This window comes from Chiloscyllium plagiosum, chromosome 20 (genome assembly GCF_004010195.1).
Source record: "Chiloscyllium plagiosum isolate BGI_BamShark_2017 chromosome 20, ASM401019v2, whole genome shotgun sequence".
Classification (NCBI taxonomy): Eukaryota; Metazoa; Chordata; class Chondrichthyes; order Orectolobiformes; family Hemiscylliidae; genus Chiloscyllium; species Chiloscyllium plagiosum.
This window is the reverse complement of record NC_057729.1, coordinates 47,280,804-47,286,216: the sequence shown is the minus strand read 5'-3', so window position 1 is coordinate 47,286,216 and position 5,413 is coordinate 47,280,804.

Here is a 5,413-nt window from a genome sequence, read left to right as displayed (position 1 = left end):
TCAAGGTGAGGGTGATAGGTCAGACTGGGGTGGGGGCGGAGATGTCAGGAAGAAGATTGAAGGTTAGGAAGGCGGTGCTGTTATCGAACGCAGCACCGCCTTCCTAACCTGCAATCTTCTTCCTGACCTCTCCACCCCCACCTCACTCTGACCTATCACCCTCACCTTGACCTCTTTCCACCTATCGCATTTCCAACACCCCTCCCCCAAGTCCCTCCTCCCTACCTTTTATCTTAGCCTGCTGGACACACTTTCCTCATTCCTAAAGAAGGGCTTATGCCCGAAACGTCGATTCTCCTGTTTCCTGGATGCTGCCTGACCTGCTGCGCTGTTCCAGCAACACATTTTCAGCTCTGTAGCTAATCTAATCTGATCAAAGAAAAGTGCTGGCTTGGCCCTGATGAGGGGAACTCTAAATGAGCTGCCATCTCTAAAAATGCAGGTCACCACCCTAATAAGGGCTCAGGAACAGCCTCTTGATTGACTGTCACCATCTCTTGGGGTCTCGCATCCGCAAAGGCTTGTGTCTTACTTTTGGTTGCTGTAGTGCACCAGTCTATAAAGTCATAAAACTAGAATTTCATGGACTCAGGAAGATTCTGTGGACCCTTAAAAATAGCAGTTGAGGCCTAGATTCTGACAGGGTCAAGATTAGAGTAGTGCTGGAAAAGCAGAGCAGGTCAGGCAGCATCTGAGGAGCAGGAAAATCGATGTTTCGGGTAAAAGCCCTTCATACGGAATGAGTCCAGGATGAAGGATTTTTGCCTGAAACATTGATTTTCCTGCTCCTCAGATGCTGTTTGACCTGCTGTGCTTTTCCAGCACTACTCTAATCTTGACTCTAATCTCCAGTATCTGCAGTACCCACTTTTGCCTAGATTCTGACAGGGTCTAATTTTGGCTGGTGTGAGGAAAGGGTAGGAGTTGGGGGAATGAGTGACACAGAATGGAAACACAAACTCAGCAGGCCCTCTTGAACTTAGTACTCAATTCAAACAGAACCCCTTTAAGTCCTTAACCTGTAGTATAGGTGCCACAAATTGATGGAATAAAAATCTTGAAGGACAGATTAGGTCAATTTAAGTGCCATTTTCTGAAGTCTTGATGCTACCTAGACTTTAAACATATAAAATGAAAGCCGAAGCTGCCAGTGAGAGATAATAAAACACTTAGCTGGAAGTTTTGATTAACAGTGGAGTTTGGAACAAAGTTATGATCTGGTCATGTCATTTCAACAGACTTCCTGGTTGATGTTTCCCTAAGGACTATCAGTATGTCATTATGAATAGTTGGCTGAGTTTCAAACACACCAATGCCTCATCAGGGTGCTCTGAGTTTAACTCCATTAACAGATTAGCTATCTTGATGCTTGGTCTGAATAGAGCTGTTGTTTTACTATGAAGTATGTATGAGTGAGAGCCATATTAGATTGTTAGAAGTTTTAGCCATCTCCACATGGCTCCTCAGGTCTGCCCATGGTGGATACTGGGTAACTGGCTATGGAGATGGCATGTGTATATTAGAGGTGTGGTTTTGGATAGAGGGCACAAGTTGGCATGGGGCAACATGGGTGATTGAGAGGTGAGGGCTAGAGAGCCACAAACAACTGAGTTGAGACCTACCTTTGAAATTGCCTAAATCAGTATAATTTGCTTGCCCCCATGGCACTTATTATCTGCTCTGGAGTCAGTAATTTTGATGGCTCATTGCCCAGGGTGCACTGTGAAAAATGCAGTCTTCTTGCTGTCATAGAAGCACAATGAAACAAGAAATTTGCAGCATGGCTTAGTGAATAAAATTCTGGCCTGTTTTAGAATGGAGTCATTTGGGCCAGAGACTCTTGGGTTTGAATCCTCTACTCAATTTTTGCTCTTAATGATGGCAGCCGTGAAATTCAAGGATTTCCAGTGGAGATTGTTATCTGGTGAACAAAGTCAAAAATGGAAAATAACTTGTAAAATTGAGAGTAAAATAGGCTTTTACTTTGATTCACTTGATGGGCGAACCACCTAAAAACAAACACACAATTCACACACTCCCTCTTGGACTCATATATAAAATCTCTTTGATCAAAAGTTTGGAAGGCTAGGAACATTCATAATTTTGCCACATTCAATGCCTTTAGACTGACAAGGAGAGGAAAATGGAAATGAAAAAGTAAAAGAGAAAACTTTTCCCTAGTTAAAAACAGATGTAAGATTCCAGAAGGTTGGTCACTGATGCTGCTCTGCTCTTGCTGCTCTCTCAATACTGTAGAAAATAGATTGCTGTTGTTCTTCATATGCAGGACTGCACTTGCAATGAAATATTGACTAATAGGTACCTAGTGGAAGAAAGTATTATTATTTGGACTATTATTCTGAACTGTATATTGCAACTTTGCAATCAAAATAGCCACATGTTCTTGGGAACTTATTTGTAAACACCACAGCTTTGAGAAGATTTGTAGCTCAGGTTGAGGTTTTGGATGTAGGTTTGCTCGCTGAGCTGGAAGGTTCATTTTCCAGACATTTCGTTATCCTACTAGGTAACATTTTCAGTGCACCTCAAGCGAAGCAATGCTAAAAATTATTGCGTTCTATTTATATGTTTAGGTTGGTGATGTCATTTCCTGTGGTGAAGTCACTTCCTGTTCCTTTTCTCAGGGGTGGTAGATGGAGTCTAACTTGATGTGTTTGTTGATGGATTTCCGGTTGGAATGCCATGCTTCGAGGAATTCTCGTGCGTGTCTTTGTTTGGCTTGTCCTAGGATGGATGTGTTGTCTATATACAGACAATGAGCAAAACTAGCATCATTTACAAAATACCATGCAAGGACTGTAACCACTATTACATTGAACAAACAGGCAGAAAACTAGCCACCAGGATACATGAACACCAACTAGCCACAAAAAGACATGACCCTCTCTCACTAGTATCCTCACATACAGATGAGGAATGACACCACTTCATCTGGGAGAACACATCCATCCTCGGAAAGCCAAACAAAGACACGCACGAGAATTCCTAAACTAGCCACCAGGATACATGAACACCAACTAGCCACAAAAAGACATGACCCTCTCTCACTAGTATCCTCACATACAGATGAGGAATGACACCACTTCGTCTGGGAGAACACATCCATCCTCGGACAAGCCAAACAAAGACACGCACAAGAATTCCTAGAAGCATAGAATTCCAACCAGAATTCTATCAACAAACACATTGAGTCAGACCGCATATACCAACCCCTGAGAAAAGGAACAGGAAGTGACTTCACCACAGGAAATAACATCACCACAGGAAATGACATCACCAACCCAAAGAAACCTGAACATATAAATAGAAAGCAGGAATTTTCAGCATTGCTTCACCTGAGGCCTACCGAAAATGTTACCTAGTAGGGTAATGAAACATCTGGAAATGAACCTTCCAGCTCAGCGAGCAAACCTACATCCAAAACACCACAACACCAGGTATAAGAACAAAGTTAGAGGTGGCCAGAGAACCAGGCCATGGAACTAGGTTGATGAGTCATTCTTTGAGCAGAAACAGAAATTGCAGGAGAAGCTCAGCAGGTCTGGTAGTGTAGAGAAAGCAGGGTCAATGTTTTAAGACCGATGGTTCCTTTGAGTTTCTCCAGCAATTTTCTGTTTTTTGTTTCAGATTTCCAGCATCCACATTATGTCAATGCTTTAAACAGTCTCTATTCAATTGTAGGTAAAAGATTAAAAGAGAAATAAAACTCAAATAAACTGGAGGGAGAACTTTTAATTAAATTCATGAATAGATTTGATACCTCTGTCAGTCAGCCAAATTGAAGGTTTTAGCATGCCATATTTTCTTTTGAGTCAAATCAAGAATATTTAATGGGTGAGGGCAGAGATGGATATTGATGGGTGTTATATGAGTTTTATTGTTTTTTTTCCATTTGTTCTATGAAACTAAGTCTGTGGAAGCTAATAATAACTGATGCGTGGGGGACCTGACCAGCATTGCGTATGACTGAGGATGGTTTGTGCCATCTGGTGTTGCTGCAGTTCTTAGCTGGTAAATGGTGCAGTGCCATTGCTACAACCACATTAAATAATCTGTAGCATATGCAGGCTATAACGGGAATCATGAAGTCTGATGGTGCAATGAACAGTGAAAGGGTGACATGGTTGAGGGCAAGGTTTGCTTAATTGACCGTCAAATATGAAAAAAGAAAACAATTGCATTTGGCATATTTTGATTTTTCTGTAGCTGTAAGTCAAACATTTTTTTTTGCTGTAAATAATGGAGGAAATTAAACTTCTGCCACGTGTGCTTCCTTTGAGGCATCAGCACTATGTAATCTCCCAGCCGAGGCAGAGTGAGTGACCCCAGAGGTCCACTCACTTCAACAAACGTGTACCATTTGCCATTAGTGAGCCTCACTCATAAACTGTGAACCCTCAAAGCGCAACTAAATTTAGCAGAGGACAGCATTGAGAATCTCAGACCAGCATGCCCTGAAATTGTAGAAACGATCACTGATGTAATTTAATAATATCTCAAAGCAGTGCAAAGATCACAAAGAAATAAAGATCTTGCGAAGTTAAATCATTTAAACGTAAATTGGACTTTCCTTTGCAATAGAACATAAAAAAAATCACATTCAACCAAAATAAAATACTTGGTTCACCTTGTGTCAGCTCCCTTCAGGTGTGAAGTAATTTGAGCTGTGCGTGCAGTTGATTCATCCAACCTGTTTGGCAAATTTTCTGTTTGTCAAGATTGGAATGCAGACCCTGTAGATCTCCTCGATGAGCTGTCAGTTGCTTTAGTGACCTCCGTAAATCAGTAATCTCAAAGGATTGTACTGAAATTTTATTTTGCGTTTGTGGGAAGTGCATTTACCGAAAATACATTTGAAATCACGTTTGGACAGAAAAACAAAACTTCCCCAATGGCTCAAATGCAGTGTGCTCTGCCTTACATGAAAGTGAGTCTTGTAGGACAAAAAATATCCTAGAGATTTTCAGTCTCTATTGATTGAAACTGCCTTCAACTCAAACCTATCTGACTGACCATTGAGTTTCTCCCAGTCCGTACACTGTCACTTCAAAAGGTCTCCAGATGTTTCTCTTTGGCAACTCTGCCACCTGAGTTTGACAAATTTTTCATCTATGTTGAAGACGTAGACAGAGAATATAGAAATATTAGCAGGAGTAGGATGTTTGGCTCTCCAAGCCTGCCCTGCCATTTAGTACAATCATGGCTCATCATCTGACTCTGTGACCTCATTTTCTTCCTACACCATTAAATCCCTTGAAAATCAAGGGTTATGGGTGGGCCAGAAGGTGGAGGTCATGATTGGACCAATCATGATCTCATAATGTGACAGAGCAGGTTTGACTGGGCAGATGAGCTCTAATAGCTTTGGTTTGGAGGAACCGGTGTTGGACTG